Source organism: Manduca sexta, chromosome 15, assembly GCF_014839805.1.
Source record: "Manduca sexta isolate Smith_Timp_Sample1 chromosome 15, JHU_Msex_v1.0, whole genome shotgun sequence".
NCBI lineage: Eukaryota > Metazoa > Arthropoda > Insecta > Lepidoptera > Sphingidae > Manduca > Manduca sexta.
This window is the reverse complement of record NC_051129.1, coordinates 9,546,680-9,570,412: the sequence shown is the minus strand read 5'-3', so window position 1 is coordinate 9,570,412 and position 23,733 is coordinate 9,546,680. Positions and strand designations below refer to the sequence as shown.

The window sequence follows — 23,733 nt, the reverse complement described above, 5'->3', positions numbered from 1 at the left end:
CAGCTTCCCTCGAATAAAGGCTCGTTACGCGCCCGCTCTCAATGATGGATGGCCGTGGAAGATCGGACGGCACGCACACCGCATCAACAATTCAACCAGCACCGTATCGGACTATCGCACGTTGTCGACTTTTAGTTGTATGGCTGATTTCTCTTTACCAAGTAGTACTACTATATTTTTTATTTGTTTTATAGCATAAACCGTAAACGCGGAAGGTTACCTGATGTTTAGTATACACTCGCAATTTTAGAAGGGTCATAGATGAGCTGTTAGAGTTAAGGTAAGAAATATTGAATGAGAAGAGGGAGTATTTTGGGTCTTCGGAAAGGAGATGCGTTACTGTATATTACTCATGCTTTTTAAAACAAAAAAGGACAGAAAACACCTAGGTCAACATTTTGTAATTTTATGCAATTATAAGACTCATCTCTGTTTCACTCAACTAATCTTATAATACGTAAAAGTTTTAGTTAATATTACACCAATTGGAGCATAAAGGAAAAATCGTTAATGTGCATCAGTCTCGATTGCAGACGCATCCTCAAACCGTTCGTCTATCGCGTAGCTTCAGCGTAACCGTATGGCTGTACTACGAGCCGTCAATTTTGAATGACAAGTCCGTACATCGCACATAAGGTTAAGGTGTTTCCATTTAAAGCAGGTGATAATACACGAATAATACATAAATAATTTGGAGAAGAAAGAAATGGGTTCCCTTAGCATTTGGGCCCGCAGGTTCAAAAGCCAAGGGACATTCGTCTCGGCAGTCCGTTTCCCAACCAACTAGGCTATCGTCGCTTTTCTTTTGTACTCCACAAATATTTCATGATAATTTTACTACAATAAGTCATTAACGTGCGCAACACCTAAGAAGCACACACGATGTGTCAGACAGCTCGCTCGCCGCGCAAGCCCGGTTATTCCGACGTGTGCCCGCACCGAGCCGTGAGCTGTGATTGACAAGTCCGTGCCGATGCTATCGGACGTCATAAATAACACCGCCACCACTAGTTAGTGCACATTCAATGCTTTATCTGTCTCGTGATACATGAATCTCGGGGTAGATTTGCTTGGAATTGTTCTTTATTTTTACATTCATGAGTATTGTTATTGTATTGCCGATACGATGAATAAAAACCAACCAACTTAAACCTCGTATATTATTCCTCATATGTAACACGTTCCACTTTGTCCAAAAAATCTAAACTATTTGCTTACCTTGATCAAATAATTTGAACCTAATGGAGTTAATCCAAGTCAAGTATATAAAAAGAAAAAAGGACATTACGCACATGCCTAAATACTAGGCACCAAAATGAGAAACATTATTCCAAACAGCAGCCAAACTTTAAACACAAGTAACATAAATATACAATACCCGCAAACCCACCAAACATGAACGCTACATAAACATACTCAAAATGGTTTATCCTCAAAAATAAACAAACACTAACGACGTTCTCAAAACAGAATCACTATAAACGCGGTAAACAACACGACCACCAACATTGATACACAATGAGTTAAAGGAAATGTATTTCTCAGAAACACACATTTGAATATGAAAGTAAACTTTATATGGAATACAAATGCATATCTAATACATACGATTATTGAGATACTAAGAGTACGAGATCACAGTTGATAAGGATTTAAAAAGCGAAGGGTCCATATAACGCGATTCTTGCCGGCTTTCCTTTATGTAGAATTTATTTCGAATCTAATTGCCATTAGAACGACTTTCAGATCACATTCATGCATATTAGTATCTATATGTTGTGTCGGGTTCTCTTTCAGAAAATTTCACCTTTCGCCACTGATAAGAAGTATTCAAAATCATATCGTTAGTTGTGATTCTATTTTTGAAATATTTTCAAAACGCATTTGTTTTTATCATCTTCATCATTAAGGTACTGGAGTGTATTGCTGGAGATGCCTTCGTAATGACATTTTTTGTCATTATGAATCTTGGCTGGCACAAATCCTTGATGTTCTTTTACGCAATCCACCTTAGTAGTACACCATGATTACAACTTAAGCATGTTTCCAATATGAAACAATTTAAAATCCAAATAATCAATTAAAATACGAAATGAATCAATTCATAAGAAAATGTTTAATCATAGCATTAAATGTATATATCAATAAAATCGATATTAACGAGCGACATTTACGAACAAACTGTAATGAAACAAAATTCAATTGCACAACCAAATAATATCTGGTCCCACGATTGCTTCACATTCGTAACATAAATTATTACATTTACGAAAGTCAACAGGTCCACGAGGATGCCATTTCACTGCACAATATATTGGTCGGTTGCACCGGCGGCCACCGTTACTTCGTGTCCAATAAATTCAAGAACAAACGACAGCAATAAGGAACAGTCTTCATCTAGACATCCATCGGCTGTCAGCCGAGTGACTTGCAAAGAGCCGCCTCGGTACGTCATACACAAACGGCATGGCGATAAATCAAATTCGGTAACAGTATAGATAAATCGCACGAATAAAATTATATTGATCATTTCGTAAATACCATTTACATAATTCAATGCGAGCCGGAGATGGATGGTGCATCGTTGGAGACGAATGAATGGCGCCTATTGATATAAATCTTGTGCCGAGATGGGACTGATGTGTGCCTCATAAACTTAAATAACTTACGCACAATAAAATCATTGATATCGTTAGCGAAACTTATGGAGTTTTTAACGTCTTCGGTTGAATAGATACAGATAATCTCATACATTATATAAAAATACTAGCGATATAGCTAAATATTACGGTTCAAATATTGTTCATAATCACAAGCAACCGATTTTCTTGCACACCTATAAAATGTAATCGTACTTAACTCCAGAAAGCATTAAACAAGTCCTTAGTTCAAGTAATGTTAAAATAAACACTTTTACTGTTTTATATTACTGTTTTATATATTAGTGTCATAGCACTAATTCACGTAATGTTACGGTTCTTTTATAATATTTAACATTTACAAAATGATTGATTGAAAAAAGTGGGCTCTAATCTCTATGTTAAAAGATACACAATCGAGCGTACAGATGCACAAATCCACGTCACTATTGCATAAAAATTCATCACACAAAACCGGACCTGTCTCATCGCATTCCATAACACGTGGCGCCAATAATTCAATAAGAACGTATGCTAATCCAAACGCGGGATATTCTAAATGCAAATAAACACGTTTACCATATCAAAACATATGATAAATGTGCTTTTTTTTAAAGCGAAGGAAAGACATCGTTTTATTTCTTTTGAACATGACGGTTTAATAAGATAAAGTGTAAAATGACTGAATCATTAATACATGTATTCATGAGAAAATTGACGCGTAATATATTTACTTTTATTTCGTTCAGGTTAGTATCATAAGTATATGGTAACACTTGATCCTACCGTCATATATTGTATAATAAATAATTATTGGTAATTATAATGTCGTTCATATGCTCAGCATTAACTCCAATTTATTGCTTATTTACTACGCAAAACTTTTTCAGGCATATCAATATTCGACATTATCAACCTTTGGATTCTAAAATCTTTTCTACACCATACAAGTATTAAATGAATATGTGACCTATCGACACCATTGTTACAAACCTTTCCAATCTAACGTATCCAAGAACATTTGAATTAATAACAAGATTCGCAGCAGATGTCCACAGCCGGAAATTACTCATACGGCCAGAGGAACAAAAAGGCACATTCATACACGAACGAGAGTACAGTTCTTGTAATTATAATTGAAGACTTCCCGTCGGCACGGGCGCGGTCTGTAAATCGATTATATCATACGAGCAAATGGTACGTTCCTATTGAAAACTTTATATCTGTTATTAAGATTTTAATTATAACGTTACGGACGATTGATGAAAGTAAACGTGTTGCATGAAGGTTCTGATTTGATAATCCGAAGTCTTTATATAATTACAGGATGACGAGACGATAAGATCGCTGTTGAGTTAAGAGCCACGCCATCTATCTTATATCTATCTATATATACATATAATAAAACATTAGAAGCCGATATGTATTTAAATTAAAAGAAAGGTACTAAATAATAAAGAAGAGTAGAATACGAAACAGCGATTTTAAGAATGATTTTCCATTTGTTTATTTGTTAGGGCACATCCTCGAAACTACTGGACAGATCATGTAATTTTCAAATATGGACAGAGTATAATTGAGATCAGAGTATAAGCTTGGTTTCATATCAGACAAAAAAAAGTTATATATTGTGATGCTACGGGAAGAAATTTATGTAATCCTCAAATACAAAGTTGCAAGCAAATCTAGTAAACAAAAACATACCACGTAGGACTTACACCTATCAATACTGAATCTTGCATAAAATATATTTATCAATTAAATCGCTTTCATAAGATACTGTTGGTTATTTTAGTACTGAAATAAGTACTGATAGAGCAAAACATTTATATGTTTAAGAATTTAAATAAGATGAAAAAAGAAGTTTCCTTCATTATTAGAATACCGGTTAGTCGTAATACCAATGCCACGTGACCAAATATAATCATCATATTTATTAGATCTTATTAAAATAGAAATGCACTCGTATATTTTTAATGCTCTATTAGAATATTTATAAATACATTCGTAACATGTAAAAAAAAATGAATAGATTTGAACGTGTTAATGGCTACTTCGCAAGTCCGTCGCGTGCATTAGCATATTTTAAGATTGTTGAATAGAGAAATTATGAAACACAAATAGAAAACATTATGTGTAAGACTAACATTACCAATCATTCATAATGTTTATTCAATTCATTAATATAATTTATTCACTATATATAACCACATAAAAGTTTTATTTGAATAGCCTTAAAACATTACTATGATCACAAAGATTTTGTGCCAAATACTGGCAAGGGACCATAAAAGATATTTTTAATTACAGCTAGATTTTCCAAACACGAACAATCTGGCAAATTTCATCATCAATTACATACATTTCGAACAAAATAAATATCAGTAAATCACGTATTAATTTTGAAATACAACTTGTAACATTGTTTCAATTTCTCGGCGCTATCGAATAATCGAAAGGAAAGTTTTGATGTCCTGATACAAGTTTCATACAGATTCGTGACCAACCTACATTTATTCCGCTGTGTAAGGTCAGGGAGGCACGTTTTTCTTATTCGTTACAATTCGCTACCTATTTTATTTTTGCAGTATTTCGTATTACTTTAACAATTCGTTATCGGTATCAGCGGCGAAGGGTCCACGTGTATGTATGTCCACACATAACACGATTCCTGTTGGCCTCCATTTATGTAGAATTGATTTTGAATCTAAATATCATTAGAACGATTTGTAGACCGCATTTATGCATATTATTAGTACCTATAGGTTGTGTCCTCTTCCCATTCGAAAAAAATCATCCTTCGCCACTTATAGGTAATCATTATTAATTAACTATTTGTGTACCAAGCTGATATCGTGAACTTTCATTCTATAGTTCCTCATAGCTCATTTCTAAAGTTTCATTATACCACCGTAATTACTGGGCATTATGAGACATATCAAGGTTTCAGGGTGACAAGCTCAAAGCAACGCCATATAGAACTGTGTACTTCAGTTCTGATGATGTTACCACTCATTATATAAGATCGTACGTCACTTCCCATAAAGTGAGCGGTTTGCACGTGTCATAATCCATTTTTATGTTAAACGTACGTGAACATTCCATCATCTGAAAGATTCTAATACAACATCAATTTATAATTTAACAAGAAAATTATCTAGCAAACATTTATCATCTAGAAATTAGCCGCGAGCTACAAACATAATATCAATTCGATACACCACACAATGTTACCGTCTAAACTGTGCCCATAAAAGCAGGAAATGGTATAGAATCAGCAACATTAAATGTGTTGAAGTTTAAAGGTATCTGAGATTAACATTCAAGATCGGCGCGTACGCAGTCACGTTAGGACTATTAACCGAAGGGTTAAACACTGGGAGACATGCGAGGCCCAGTGCCGTTGACTGAACCGGTCTCTAATTCGAAGATTTAATTAACATTATTTTTTAATTGTGAATTTGTGTTAGGTCATTATTGACGCAGACATTCAGACGCAGAATTGTGTCTCGACGACTGTATTATTTAGACGGTATTTTGTATTGTACTAAAATCAAACAATCATCATACAAGATGTCTCTTTTGTCTTACCCAAACTGTTCTAAGAAATTTGGCGTTCAGAAACTGGCTTCAAAAGAACATCTGTGTATGACTCATGACTACAAGACCGATTTTCAAAAAGACAATTTGCAATGCACCTATTTATACTCATATACCGACAAAACTTAGTAAATTAAACGTTTTCCATTAATTCAACGTATAAGGTGGTAATTAAAGTTAATAAATTTTCAAAGGATGTCTCGGACGTAGTCAGATTTGTTGTGCCTCCGCCACACAGATGTAGACAATACGATAAAATTAGAAGGGAGTAAGATTCAGATACCACGAGACATGGATTGCTAAAACACATAGGTGAGGTCGATAATTAGCTTCCTAAACGATATTTTAAATAAACGAATAGCTTTTTTGATCTATCTCAAAAATGGACCAATCAGAACAAAGCGTTTTTGATGTGGTTACAAATGAGTTATTTTGATTGGTTCATTCTCGGAATCGGATTGAATATTAAGATTGGGATCGTTTTTTGAAAATAGCTGTAAATCGGTAGTTGTTTAACAATGGTAATCAGATGTCATTTCAGCATACTTATAAATGTTGACTTCAAACTCATATATTCCGCAATTCGTATACCGAGCGTGGCACATATCATTATGAATATTTGAAATATATAAAATGTATAAATTATGTTTCTAGACGATTATATGGAGCCGATTATTTAAATTCTAACGACCGCATGCTGATGCTACTCACTTTATTGAATATAGGCGATGGATAACTATGACTACGACATACGTATATATAGAGATACATAAATTATCTGATATTATTTACAAATACGTGTTACTAACAGAGCTAAGGGAGAGCGCGAACTATGATAACCAAATCGCGCCACGCTTAGATAAACAGTTTGATAACGGACATATATATTGATCTGTTTCTCGCTAATGTTCATATAATAATCTAATTTTCAAGTACCCGGCGCGCTTTGATCCTTGGACCAATGCATATTGTTGAACTCGACCCGGAATGCGGCTTAAATATTTCTCACAAATGATATTGTAATGTTATGTTCTTTAACTTATGACAGTTATATTGTCTAAATTCTAGCTTAAATAAATGTAATGACTTCCTATGTTTACGCGAATGTTAGGCATTGAAATTAAAACTATTTTACAGATTTTATAGTGGTTTTTAAATTATTATTTTATCCCGACGTTTCACACCTCACCTCAGTCCCCTCCGTGACTTATTGTCATTTCTAAGTCTTCGAAACGTCGGAAGAAAATAATAATATAAAAAGCTACAATAAAATCATTAAAATAGTTTCATATCAATATCTAAATAAACTTTTTTGACAATATATCTACGTTACATCTTTACAATCTACTATATTATGAACAAATTATAGAAGTCATACTATAGAAGATTTTAAATTTTGCGAAGACATAAAATCTAATTCAAAATATAGCGTGGAAATAATAAAAATCACCATAACACCATCTCAAATACCACAACCGAAATAACCACAAAAATATCGTGAACATGATACATCTAAAACACACATTGAAAGATGAGTGTCGACACATATTTCATTTGGACGTGAATATTCGCTACGACAGCAAATTTTTACAAGATATATTAACTCGCCGAAGAAATAAATGTATGGCGTTTGTTATTTTTTCAAATTCACTTTCAAAACGCATTTGTCCGTGTTGCGCGTTTATAAGATGTAATTTGTCTAAATTATACACCTGACTAGGTGGCGACCGCGTCTGCTTTCGACTTGATTGTGGAGAATTAAGTAATTTTATTTTGAGATTGTTTTACGTTCTGTTATCTGTTAACCTATACCTCGCGTGTACCAATTTTTTTTTCTAAAAATATATCTATATACTATTATATAAAGCTGAAGAGTTTCTTACAATGCGCTGATCTCAGGAACTATTGGTTCAAATAGCAAAATTATTTTAGTGTTTGATAGCCTGTTTATCGAGGGAGGCTATACAATATCACGCTCGACCAATAAGAGCGGAACATCCGCGAAAAATGTTGCAAAACGGGGAAAATTTATTCCTTTTATAAGCTTGTGTTACGTGCGGTCCGTAACCAATTAAAATGCAACAATCGTAAAGTATGGCGAAATTGATCCTCTTCAAAAGCTCTAATAAATAATTTTAAAACGATGTCCCTCGCCACATCTGTCTGCCTGTCTGAACGCGATAACCTCAAAACTATACAACAGGGTTTAATAAAATTTTGTATGGAGATAGTTTGCAACCCTGGGAAGAACATAGTATGCTCCTTTTTAACCCTGGAAACTATGAAGCGGTACTTTTAGCCGCGAGCAAAACCTTGTATGTAATATACAGATTCGAATAATCTATGAATTTATTATATCTATTGATGGTTAATTCTTACAATGTGGAATACTATAAACGTGACAAAACAGGATGTTTTTTAAATAGATCTTATTGATCGACAGCATTCTATCTAATCGCATTTATCATAGGTTTATCTTAAACTTTTTTATATATTATTCAATGTACGAGTAACATTCCTGACAACGCAACACCCACCACCAAAACAATTGATAACGTGATCAAACTTTGGGAATGAAAAAACACTGCCATACGCGACATGAGCATATATTTAATAACGCTGTGGGTATATTACAAACAATGTTGTATTCTGGCAACGTAACGCGTTGTCACAGTTACCACGATTTATATCATTTGGCACATCACACGGCCGCTGTAATAACTGCACACAAACTATACGGAAAATTGTTTACTATATATTTTTTAAATAATAATATCAGCCCTGTATTATATACCGTCCAACTGCTGGCACGGGCCTCCCCTACTACTGGGAGAGATTAGGCCTTAGTTCACCAATATTAACTGGTGACTAGTTTGGTGTTGGTTTTATACCAACTGACAACTGGTAAGGAGGACGCTTTGATGGTAAGTTGTCACCACATGAGGATGCGTTCTAACATATATCACGTGCCCTACTTTATAATTCCATATACCATATAATGTTCCATAGAACATAACAGCTACTCAGCGTGTCCCTTCATGGTAAAGTTTACCATCGCTCATTACGAACCACAATGTCAGGAAAATTGCAGTTACTTTACTGAACCTTAAGGAATGAGGGCTGGAAAGAGAAATCACTTCAAAAAGTCTTCCAGTAATCTTTATGGTGAAAGCACGAAATGCGAAAACCGTTTCGCTATAACAGTTTCAGTGAAACAGTAGTTAGTAGACAACGCCTTCTCCAATGACTTATCTCTTCCAATAACCATATGTTATAAGAAGAATCAATATAGATATCGATAGATATTTTTGGTTCGAACAATTGACGAGTTACATTTTAGATTTTTGCGTGGTGTTTTTGTTGCTCTATTTGGGTATGGACAAAAACTCCGGATATTGCCGGGGAAAAACCTTTCGCAAATCTCACGATTGCATGGTCAGTGCAACATCCACGATACTGCTCAAATATACGTTTAAGTAAACTATAATAAATAATAGAGAAATATCCTTCTTACATATTATAAAACAAAGTCCTTCGCCTCATTTGTCTACCTCTCTGTCTGAACACGATAAACTCGAAAACTACTGGACGGATTTTGATAGAATTTGGTATGTAAATATTTTAAAACCTAGGGAAAGACATAGACTTTGTTCCGGTAAAATACAAAGCGGAACTTTTATCCTGAAAAATATTTTTTCTCGGTTGTAACCGCGAGCAATATGTTACGGTGAAATTTGTGGCCATCGAGTTCTGCTACCGAAGATAAACCGGAACGGGTCGCTAGTAATATAATATAACTAACATATTTAAAACCTCCATAAAGCTCACCAATTACAGTTACAACACTTAAAGAATTAATAAAAGTCCCATAAAAGATTTATTTAACGCTTTAAGAACACAAAATATATCAATTTATTTGCAAAACCATAATATGTGTCTGCGATTATGTATTTAAAATATTCAAATTGTCACATAACACAATATATAACCATTATAAAACGATAGCATACAAATTACATTAATGAAATGGTTATAAAAAAAATTATAAGCGCGTCCGATCGAATGATTCCGTTCATTTATCACCTGTTCGGATTTCTATAAATATTTCACGGTATTATATCGCACAAGGTGCAGTAGAGATTTCGCTCGAGGGCTTTCTCGGACGTTGTTTCAAGTTCGATACCTTTTGAAAACGCGTTACGTCACACGAGTTAAATGAAAACATCGGTCTGAGTTGTATTCTTATAAACTAACTTTTCCATGATAAATGTTTCGCTATATGTTTTACCGGGACAAAAACTGGCTTGAGTCCTTCCCAAAGTCTCAAACTATCACTATGCCAAATTGCATCGAGATCCGTTCGGTAGTTTTTGAGTTTATCCCGTTCATACTGATAGACAGACGCGACCTGGGGACTTTGTTTTATGATATGTTAGGATCTGAAAAGACTAAGAATGGGAAGGTCCCGTTGACCATACGGAATGTTATAGAAACATTGTCATTTAACATCTTTCTTGTACTTGACAGCAGTACCCAATAGAACCTATTTATAATTATAGACAAAATAAGATTCAGCAAAACTCTGCAACTTTCCATTTACGCAGCAATTAATTTTACCAATCGACAAATATTTATTTCAGGTTGGTTATTTGTGGAACTTACCTGAGCTTACTGAAAGCTCATGGTAAATTACGATTACGAATTCGACGAAGTTTAGGACCGACTTAAAAGTATTTGCGTAATTTTCCAACTTTTTTCAAGATCAAATTCCAACCGCACAGCCTGTACCGCGAATGGTCACTGAACAGTCAAATCTGTGGAATGGCAATTTTGATGTAAAGATGATGTGGCTAATTTAGCAACAGTTTACAACAAACGTGCCAAGTTAATAGGAGAAACAAATTTCATTTCCATATCTGCTAGAGACGTGTAAAGCTTTTACATACAAAATCATTTACTTTACTAATTTTTAATAACATAATTTACAGTAGTCACCCGTCGCAGGCGCATTCTATTATTTTAATGTTATTAGTATCAATTATAATAAACTCGTAAATAAGTATACAAATATATATATATCATATACGAATAAAAATCTATAACAAAACTAATACAACTTCACCATTGATTTAAATTCTTATAAACAAAATAGAATAAGAAGCCTCGTCCTTATGTGTCACTCGAAATAAATATTACACAAACTAAAGTAACACCTACAAACTTTGGCGGCAACTTTACGATATTTAGCGCAATATCACGATTTGCGCTTGCGTACCAAATGTCTAAACTCCTCCCATACATAAGCAACAAGTTAGAGCGACATCACTGTAACAGGGTCTCAATAATTCACCCCGCGACATCAACTGTTGCTTCGAACGGACTTATCACTGTGATAAAGCGTCTATTATCTATCTTTCGACATTAAATATATCGAATACAAGACAAAAAGCTCCAATTACAAGCTTATCACTCAACACACGATGCGATTACACGCTCCAAACAAACTCATAAATAACATCAAAGTAAACAACGTTGATATTGAGAAAAAATAATGAAAACCGCTGCCAACATTACGATAAACATATTAAAAAAAGAACTTACAATTATCTCGAAACGTGAGTTGAAGAAAAAACCGAACACAAAGTTATTTATCAACACAGAACACAGTTTATAAACACGGAACGTTCAACTGTGCGGCACCGAGGACCGCTCCCGATGACGGCTCAACGTTGAATGGTGATCTTGATGATGGCGTAGCGAAAGACACGGGCGGGCGGCGGGTGCGCGGCGGTGTGCAAAGCCACGGAGGCGTGGCCTCGCAGGTGTATCATGTCCGTGATATATGCGCATGTTAACACTCTGGATTCGTACACGCCTCACTGTCACGCATCGACTGGAACCGTTCCGAGTTTTAATTGTTCCATCGAGGACGAAAGTTTATTAATTGCGAGACGTGGGCTAAATGCAGTATTTGGTAGAGCCCAGATACGATCATTAAGCTGTGTTCATGACATATTGTCTTCATACTGTAACAAATGTTTGGTTTGGTTAAAATCAATTAAATAGTATATGTTTATAGCAGATCAATGTAGAATAGTTTAGAAAAATTCGACTGTCAGCTTCTGAACTAAGCATGGATGACAGCACTGTAATAGTTAAATATCCATACAGTCCAATTGGCAGCATGAATGGAGATTAATACATCTTGCGTGGAAATTTCAGCTCGCACGCAAATATTGCGCCATTCAAACCTTGTCAAATAAAGGGGTAATAGTAGAACATGGAAATAGAGATACGGAACAGTTTTTGCTAGAAACTTTAAAAAAGCCATATCACAGTAAATTTTGAAAAAAGAAAAACAAAATATCAGTACCCTAGCACGTTGTTTTCTCGCCAAATTTAATTTAGTCCGCAAACGAAAATAGGAAAAATCTCTTTCCTGAACAATGATTTCATATTACCCGCTAACCAATAAGTTTTAAACGTTCATATGCGACGCGTGTCGATCGGACCAGAGATAATATTTTCGAACACATCCAAATGACAGACTAATTACTCGACACGCGGCTAGACGGCGTGTGAAATGAAGCGGACGTAATGAAAAATTATGCAGAGATTAAATAAAAAAAGCGTTTCATTATCTTTACCATTGCAACGGGTCTGACAGACCGCGGTAACAAAAAACTTGCACGAAAAAGTTCTAAGATTATTCAGTCATCACGAAATGTTTGTTTGAAATATAGCAATGCCCATTCGAGACATATTGCTTGAATTTATTTTGTATGTAAAATATTTTCAGTTTACGAATATATTTAACAAGCAGGCGATAAGGGTTTAAAATCAAGATAGATAAATCAATTTATGTATAGACAAGTATCATGGGGCCGAAATATCATCAGTGATTTTAGATTACGAATAGCTTCAAAAATACAATGGCTAGTTGTAGGATATATTTTATATCCGCCCGGACAGCGACCACCGTGCACAAGGTATTAAAACCTGCCATAATGGTACACGTAAGTGTGTCGCGTTCCGGGATGAACCTGTATATATCCGGTTCCACCAAGCCAGCATAATTGTGTCGACTGCCGAGAGGTAATCTCTCGTCAGACGATATTCTATTGGATCCCACTCCATTTATGCTCAGGTGCAGTGAGGTCACAGTTTGCCGTTCCCGTTAAAAAAAAAATAAAAAAATAAACGCCTTTTTATTACACAGTGTTATAGTTTCACTAGCAAAACAGCAATAAACTAAGACAATATTACTAAATCAAGATCCATAAAGAAACGCAACACGGCTGAAAGGTAAAGGCGTGATTTTTGCCGCGAACACCACAAACTCAAATAAACATCGGGAGGCCATTAGCCGCAATTGCCGCGCCGCGCCGGTTAAAACTATAACTCTCGCTGACGTCTTAATAACAAACGTCCCTTCCGTCAGTGCACAAAGATTTATCTCAACCGCTCGTTTATGAGTAGTCTTTATTACGATAACAATAAGGGCGGTTTAGTTCATACTATCGTCCGTTTGTTCTCGTTCACAATAATTATACAGTTAATTATGTAAATATTCGCTAGTAAACGAGTAATAGTTTATCATTAAGCTTGGAGAATTGGCAATTACACCGTTAATTTGGACTGTTAGTCGGGCCGTAAACGGATAGCTAGAAGTTAATCTGGCGTTTGCTGAATGCGGATGGCATGAGTTCCTTTTATTTTGTTTTACCTTATGCTCTGCGCATTGTGTTGAACAATTTATACTTGGAAAAAAACTGAATTTATTTTTATATACTACATCTAGGGTTCATCGTTGCGCAAGCGCGTGTATGTTCGCGTTTGGTCATTGTAGCCGGTGTATGAGATATTACGGGACTTAGCATCTAATTGTTAGAGCCATGAGCGTAATTCAATGCCACAGTTTATTATAATTCAAAGATTGGTCCTATTTTCGGTATTTGTATTTGTATGCAGATGAGACTTCCGGTTAATGAATTGCCTATCTCGCCATTTATTTGTATAGAAGAAAAACGCAAATGAAACTGACTCACACACAAATTTAATTTGCGTTATAATAAACGTCGTAGTAATTTGCAAAGTTATGTAACTGCGCAGAGCAGTTGAGTCATTCATTAACGTATATTGAATTTAAAAACAAAGAACCCAAAAGAATAGTACCTACAGCCGTATCTGGACAAAAATAAAAGCTTTTTCTAAAGACTTCAATCGCCGTAATGTTTTTTTAAAATCGCTACAACAAACGATTCTACCTTACAAACTTCACATCTTTACAAAATAAATGTAACTGAAAATTAAAAATAAAACAAATTCAAAAATCGAATCCAATACAGGCCACCGTTTACTTTGGAATTAACCACGGTGTTAATAACCAAACACATAAATCGACCAATCACGAAAGTAATCAAACAGGCACCTTTTCAAAGAGAGTCGAGGAATTATTGTCTCAAGCGCACCTTGTAAATTCGTTAACGAGCGACGTGTAATTTTTCACTTGTCATTACGTCACAGAACAATCTTGATACTTTGGCGAAAATAATTTGTTCCTTTTAACCTGTCACTGCTTGTTTTATGTCGCGCGGCTGGTGAGGCCGCGGGCCTAATTAACCCATAACTCATAAATGCAATAATCTTTTACCTATAGAATATTGAACACTGTTAGATTACGGTGAGATTATTTCAAACGCATTAGTGTTGTAAAAACGGTTTTATTACACTTGTTTTGTATTATATATAAAACTATTTTATAATTAAAGTTTTATAACAATCTATATACATGTAATGAAATCGTAGATTTTTTTGTATCTATATATTTAATATTCATGGAAAAAATACATGAAAATGTGAAGAATAGCTAACAGAACGTAAAACAACAATAATTTTGAAAGTTGTGGCTGTTTGTCAAATTGAGTTTATTCGTTGGCGCATCACGCCAAAAACAGTTGTTAGATTCATAATAGAATAGCTCAAAAATATTAAGCCTAATTTTGTGTAACCTAAAAGAGTGAATGGAGACCAGATGGACATATCAGTCGCGCTTTCTGGGAAGGTGCATGGGAGGGGAGGGGATGACAGCCAGAGATAAACCTAAATCCACGGAAGCGAAATTGTAGGCACAGCTAGTATTTAATATTATGGCCTTTCATTAGAAAATAATATCATGGCTTCGTACAATTTTATTTATCTTCAGAAATAACATTCCCCAGTGCTGCGAATTTAATTAAGCCGTAACTCACACTCATATATCAAAGGATTATTATTACCAATATTAAAAATCAATTGCCGTGAAGAATTAGAAAACTTATAATATATTTCTATTTGCAATAATATTTAATTACACTACAAGCTTAACATGATTCATTACTCAACATTTCTCGGCGCAAGATAATGTAGATTGGACGCAACGTATGCCAACTCACGCTTAATTAAGCAATATCTCAAAATCAATTCTATCTACGAACACTTAAATGATCAAACCAATAAATTATCGACGACTAAACAGTCATAAGTGCTTAATCATTTACAAATTAATATGAGAGTCTTGAGATTGTTTTTAAGTGCAGTCGCGGTTTTAAATAAACAAATCATATCAATATACGTACGTCGGATAATAAAACGCGAGTGTTAAAATCATTTGTCATTGCACATTGACGCGTGCAATTTTGAAACTGTGTCGGGTGTAATTCGTTCCTTTTAACCCGTCGACAGCGGCCAGCGCGCCGTGTGTAATTGTGATACAGTGAGACAGCGCGCTTAATTAAACCGTAACTCATACTCGCACTTACCGCGCGCGGTGCGTTCGACAATCGGCGAAGGGTGCGCATCGAGATATCGATAACGCTTTATTGGATATAGGGCTTTCATTTATATGTTTTAAGTTATCGATTATTATTAAAATCGATTGTTACGATGGGTTACGAATTTGAGTAACGAGTATTGATAACACCCATACAAATATCCACTATACGTATTTTTTATAACAATAAGTAAAATGTAGACGTGGTTCATCCGATAGTAAGTGATAATGACAGCGGACAATGATAATTGTTACTTGGACAAGCAGAAAAATTGTAGACACGTGCATTTAAGGGAGGTATAAAGTAGGTTAGAAAATGGACTGTCTTTATTGGGCTTTTGGATTCATATTATTGGATGGAGTTATTAAATCTGATATCGGCTTTACGCCAAACAATATAGACAATAATGCACGATAAACTTATCTCTATATAAATGTTATCATTAAATCAATAAATCCTTCACGGATAACGAACACAAGCAACCGAACTAAAGAGAAAACTGGAAAACTCAAAACACAAAACTCATTCTAAAATACGTGAAAACACAATCGTGAAAGGTTGAATATAAATAATCAGTTGATCGGATGATTTAAATAGCAAACAATGGAGAGGCCGACGGATCCGCGCCGTTTCACAACACAGACGACATTACAAAACAACATTTTACAACAAACATTGACATTTGATTTAGCAAAAGGATTTTATACGTGAAAAGATCAACGCGCAAGAGATCTATGCTGAGGTCGCGATGATTTCGTTCAATTGTTTGATCGGTATATTCGTTTGTGTTATATAAATTTGTTTGTCATGCGCAATTATTGATTGTTTTTTATATAATATCTGGTAAGACTGAAAAGCTTTGAAATTAGGCCAGTACTTAATACATTGCCGAATCGAATCGGTATACATAGATATTTTGAGATTGCGTTAATAAATTAATTTGTCATTAGCTCTGCTAACATTGTACCAGAAATTGTCCATAAATAACGAATATTTTCAGCAAAAATCCCGTTTTAATTTTTATATTTTTTTATCACTGTGATACAGTGGCATTACGGCATGTGTGCGAATGTATTTCTACTAAAAGTGTGATGTTGCCGCCGCTACGAAGTCTCTTAGAGTAATAGTAGTGGTATTAGGGCGTGTAACATTAAAGTTACTTTTTATTAATATTTATTTTGTTCGGAATTTACACTTTTTTTACATCTACAGTTCGATTAACTTATTATATGTTATTTTCAAGAAGATAAGTATGTGGTTTCATTTAGTATCAATGTCAAAATGACCCTGTATAAAGATCAAGTAAAGAGGTATTTTAACGGATAAAAATTCAATAATAAAACAAATAGGTAACTTTTTAAAAATTCTGTAATACATACATCCTATAGATAATATAACAGAAACATAAAAATAATTACATAATAATCAAAATACAAATCACATAATAATACAAAAAATCAAAACCAAAGACGATGTTTCATTTGTTAGTCAAAATCATTGCTAAAATAAAACGTAGTAATACAAGTTCGCGGGAAATATGTGGTAACCAAGATTGGATGTATCATTATTTCTCTGCGTTACTAAAATTCCAATAGATGCGAATTGCGACATGTACACTGTACAAAGTTTAAAGGAATACGTAAACTTTACTTGTTCTACTTGTAATCAAACATACTTAAGTAATAACAGTTTTAACCATAATTCACTTTATTATCTTTACCACATTGTTGATTAAATAGACACATACACACGCACATCATCACGCGTTTATTCCCGAAGGGTATGCAGAGGCGCAAACAGGGACACCCACTTTTCGCCAAATGTGTTCCGTCCCATGATGTGATAGGGGGCGAGCCTATCGCCATATTAGGCACAAATTCCAGACTCCAAGCTGACACTAAGCAGAAAACCCCTAATATCACTGCCCGACCCGGGATTCAAACCCAAGACCTCAGAGCGCTGCCGTACCGCGCATGCAGTACAACTACGCCAGCTAGGTAGTTGATTAAATATTCTCGTAAAATTCACTCATAAAGCAATCGCAAAGTCCAGACGTTCTTGATACGTGTCGAGATTTCACCTTTGCATTAAACTAATTAATGAAGCGTTTTGACGAGCACTTTTGCTATTAATAAGTTGTTTACGTTCGTCGCGGGCGCTGATAAATCAATATGACAAGGTTCTATAGATCACCGAACGTATTATGTTTTTAGATATCAGAATATTCGTAATTATATACACTAATTGAGATTACTGCGAGTATTAACAAAACCAAATTATTGACAATGTAGTTACAAATGAAAACGTAATATTTGCATTTATGCCAACCATCAAATTATTAATCAACAACTATAGAGCTACTAATTTCAATATAATGTTTTTTTTTTTATTAGGTTACAATATAATGATTTTAATGTTACGTAAGACTTGTCCAGACTTATTAAGTTCTCATAGTTTTTTATCCATGTAAAAGTACAATGAGCCTATAAATACCTAAAATAAAATATCGTTAGGAACAATGAATAAGTCAGATGGAACCTTATCAAAGTCACCTAACTAAACGGTAATGACCGGTTGCGCGGGCGCATGTTGCAGGTGCATACGACGACGGCCTGACGCCTGTCACATACAAGTCTTGTATGATTGATAGATTTTTAAAGGTTTTTATGCTGCGCAGTAAAAAACTAACTAAGAGACCGTTTTTATTATGCTATAAATAATTATCATAACGAGCTGTGTTATATTATATCGATGCCTACATGTTTGAGCCTTGAGGTAAGTAGATACCTATAATACATTACTTAATCTTACGTGGTAAGTAGAATATCAAGTAATAACTTAAATAATGCTCCAATCGCAATATTTCCGACATTGACAGATGAAAATTACCCATCGGCTCCAGAGTTTATTTACGTCTCTAACAAATAACTGGTTCAGCCATGAAGAGGCTGCAGTACACGAAGACAAGTTTCTCATATAATATACAAACATTTGTTCGTGGCTTTGAGTGTGTAAATTCACAATTATTCTCTTAAAGTCTTATATTTGGGTAAACAAACATGGACAAAATATCAAATTTACATAAATACGACAAATTGAAACGCATATTTAGCTATTGGTTACGTTCAAATATTAATTACTGGTTCTGTTATGTTCCGGTTTGAAGGATATTGTAGCCAGTGTAACTATGGACGTAATAAGACTTAACATCTCATGTCTTAGGATGGCGAGCGAAGTAGAATACCAAACAATATTTTTTTAATGCCAGGTCTTGAGCGGTGTTTCTACTATTTATGGGGAATAATTCAAAAGAAACAAAAAAAAAATTACACGTAATAATGAGCTACGAAAAATGCCTTTATTTCTAAATCACAGACAGACACTCCAATAGGTATAACTTGTTTGTATAATATTAATACGCAATTAAATCGACCATGCAACAATCGCACCGTTCCCAATCAAGTAATTACAAAGATCAGACAATTTCCCCCTTAAACCCACAACCGCTTTCATTTGCACGTAAATCACCGAAGTATATAAAGGTTAATCAACAGCTTTGTGTCATAAGTGTAAACAAACTTGCATTTACTATTGAAATTAAAATACTTTTCGGATTCTATCGCGGTTTTTTATATTTTAGTTTTCTCTCGACGTTTCGAAGACTGCAGCCTTCATGGTCACGGGGGGGACATTCGCGTGAACATAAGAAATTATTATGCATTTACTATACAAATTATTCCTTTTTCTTGGGACCTTTTGATTGTTTTGTAATTCGTAAGTAAAACTTCGCTGTAACTATGTTTTGTTATAGTACATACACACACACACACACACACACACACACACAACATCACGCATTTATCCCCGAAGGGGTATTCAGAGGCGCAACCAAGGCACCCACTTTTCGCCAAGAGTGTTCCGTCCCATGATGTGATAGGGGCGAGCCTATCGCCATATCGGGCACAAATTCCAGACGCCGGACTGATACTGAGCAGAAAAACCCAAATATCACTTTGCCCGACCCAGGTTTCGAACCCAGGACCTCAGAGCGCTGTCGTACCGCGCACGCAGTACAACTACGCCACCGAGGCCGTCATACAGTACATACCTGTAACATAATTACACTATCATGAATTTACACATTCTTCATACGAGCCTGTCAATGTGACTCCACTGCACCCGAGGGTAAGTTTACTATAAATATATTATTCTTGTATTAATATCTAAGGACGCTGTGACATCTTGTCAAACGGACATTTCAAATAAGACAACGACTTATCAATTGGTACTAACTTTTTGGACACAATTTTGATCCTGATGTCCAGTCTATCTATACTGTTTAATATCTTTGTCTAAACCAGATAATCAGAATTACATTAAACAATAAACGTATGACAATAAGGTACATATTTGTTTACATTCGCAACAAGAAACCATTAAACACATTATAGAAATCAGCCTACAGTGCGGTGGTCAGCCCGCCGGCCGTGCCCAGGAGTGGTGTCACGCAATGCCGTTTATAATTCAACAACAATAAACAGATAGTTAATTGCGATGCTGTCACGGGCGCAGTATATGGTAATGAGCCGTGGGGATCGCGGCTACACGGACAATATCTCTAGACGGTGAAAGGTAATGCGACAGCGGCGCATGTTGGGAGAGGATAGAGGCTGTCAAATGGCATAGGGGTAAAAATAATGGAATCGCGTGGCAGATTTGTCTGCAACCTGGCTGGTACGCCTTGGGTTGGTACCGTACTGAATGGAAAGTGACCGGAGACTGTCAAAATAGATTGAACTCTAATAATAGAGAGAATCATGGAGCTGTGATTGTTTTATCATCTATAGGAGTTGCTTATTTAATACTTTATTTTAATTAAATTACTACTAAAACATATTTTTTTTAATGTTTGAACGTTTGTTAGAGGAAATCCCGCTTAGACTAATTAATTAGACAGATAGACCATGCCCGGTATTAACGTCATAGATTACGTTTTACCGGAGAAATACTTTATTCCTATTCTTTCACACTGACAAGGCCACGAGAACCGCTCAATAATTGAAGGAAACAAATCAAAACATCTTTAAATTTCATTCCGCAAATACATAATTAAAACATTAGACATCACAACACCATCGATCAATTTCTCGTAAACCGAAGTAAATGCCAAAAAGGTCACGTAATTGAATAAAAAGACTTGATCTCAAATAATAACTCAATCGCAATGACTCGCAAATTGAATCCTTAAACATAGTATGTTGTTTGAATAGAAAGTTTAGGAAATAGCTTTACCAATTGAACTAAACTATTAATCATAATAAAAATTTGCAAAATTTTAAAATAAGCAATACAATTAAAATATATTAGCCAAATGAGTCATCAGTGCGTAGTCAGGCTGAAAGAGAAGACGGCCAAGGAGCTGTTCCCAAGCATCTCAAATTGTAACACTTTAGATTTGACAGACAAACAAAAGTACTGGTTCTTTGGATTCTTGTGGGCATGCAGTAATACAATGTCAGTCACATTGTAAAAAGTTCAGAATATTTTGTGCACCATATGTGGAATCGGTACGGATTTTTTACATATTGTATTCCATATTATTGTTTATTACATAGCCTATAGCCTTCCTCGATAAATGGACTATCCAAAACTAAAATAATTTTTCAATTCAAACCAGTAGTTTCTGAGATTAGCGCGTTCAAACAAACAAACTCTTCAGCTTTATATAATAAGTATAGACAACGGAGTTCCTAAAATCCATGCAAATTTTCACCTTAATACGATGTTTTTAAGGTTGGATGTCTGATTTGACTGTAAAACACCCTCCACAAAACGAGAAACTCGGCCGCTTATAGCTTGCACTGTATCATCACACTGTTTGCTCAGCTTGTGCCCCGTGTCTGCGAGATAGCACCAATACATGCACTTTCAGGTACGGCCGGCACAATCTTAGAAGCTGACACCAATAGCTTTTTATCAGCACCAATCTCGCTTATGAGAAAGTTAACAACGAAACTCGTATTGTGTGTGTGAGGCAGTTTGTAAACGGCATGACCGTTTCACTTGTTAAAATAAATTGCTGAAAGTACAGATTGACATTGTGTTGAAGGGCGATTCAGATTATTTTTATATGTGCGCAGGAAAGTGACCCTTCAACACCTGATGGTAAGTGGAGTGGAGTTCAATAGAATTTCGACTGATGAGCAGTTGACACAATTATCCCGGCCTTTTGGAACCGGATATACACGGGTTAATCCCGGAACGCGACACTCTTACGTGAGCCACTATAAATACATATATAATAAAAGCGTGTTAATAACTAGGATATCTACGGAGCGCCGAGCGTAAGTAAGTTTTAGGTACACGATCCACTTCCTTGTAATCGAGCACTTTTGTTACGTACAGTACAAAAATAGCTGAATAAATTCAAAATTTCAAATCGCCTTTAAGCTACTGTGTCCTTATTAGCAACCGTCTGCTCTGCACTAAAATAAATTTTATTTTAGACCTGTTGCTGCCCGCGGCTGCGCTCGTCTGATAACGATTTTCTGGAATAAATATTTCCTTGGAATAAAAGCGTATAGTACTCGGGAATAATGTAGCTTCCTATTAGTGAAAGAATTTTCTAAATCGGTTCAGTAGTTCTAGAGATTAGCCCCTACAAACAAACAGTTACAAACTTTTATTTTTTTTTTTCAATTAAATTGTCGGGTAGAAAGCGGTTTCAAATTTTGAATTTGTTCAGCTTCTTTTATGACCCACTGTAAATTCGAAGCACAATTCCTGTGCACAAACCTGTGTATTGCGCAAACACATGTGCACTATAATATCTTCTGCATCCGGCTTATCTCCGTCGCGATTAGCCACCATGGCCAAAATTCGGCTAGGAAGGATCCATTCATTGACTCAATAAAATCACAGTATCAAACTTCCAAGAAGAACTCAATAAATCGTTAACATAAATCAAACAAATGCATTTCTAACATAAAAAAAAACAAGTGTAGAAAAACAATATAGTTTCGATAACGCCGTTTCAGGAAGCATTAAATCAAACGCACGATAAATACACCATAAAACATCGTTGGAACCCAATGACGTTAACAATACGGGTGACAATTATTAACATGATTAATTATTTCCTTATTCACAATGGACTAAAACAAACACCAATGGTGTCCTTCGACAATTAATTATGGGTTGTGTGCAATTATGACGCTATTGACGTTCGCGTAATGAAATACGTCTATCTAATCAATATGGACAATAATGTTATCCTTTTTTAATATTATCCTACTTTCAGGCAACTGACACATTCTAGTAATAAAAGGCTCTTTAAATGGGTGAATATGTATAAAATTAAAACATAATTATTTTGAAGAACTATCTCAATTATATAGAATACAGATGGAATTGTTCAATTTGATCTCCTCATCCCTTTGCCCAGCAGAACCACGCGTGCTGGCATGCGAAGCTACAGCTTGATAGTTAAAACCACCACAGCCCTAACCCATAGGATCGCCAACTCTTTTCTTTGCCGCACCATCAGGCTTTGGAATAGTTGGGCTGGGCACGGGTCCCCTTCCTATAATCCTTTGACCTTCCTCCGTAGCGTGAATAAGCATTTTATTAGGCTGGCATGATTATGTGGAATGGCATGAGATAGCCATGTGTTGCCATTCGAT

The 23,733-nt window shown here is 35.2% G+C and overlaps 1 protein-coding gene across 11 annotated transcripts in view; it reads right to left on the bottom strand.

Annotated features, from left to right (window-relative positions):
• The window catches only part of LOC115449030 (protein N-terminal asparagine amidohydrolase), a 127,684-nt gene that overhangs the window by 54,232 nt on the left and 49,719 nt on the right, over positions 1-23,733 (bottom strand). For 3 of the 11 annotated variants that reach the window (XM_030176707.2, XM_030176704.2, XM_030176712.2), the window contains exon 1: positions 11,841-11,984. The exons of 7 other annotated variants lie outside the window; for them this stretch is intronic. The gene's annotated coding sequence lies outside the window, so the exon portion shown is untranslated. Of the gene's footprint in view, positions 1-11,840; positions 11,985-23,733 lie in introns of those variants that run through there. One more of the 11 variants, XM_030176709.2, reaches the window with a different exon arrangement.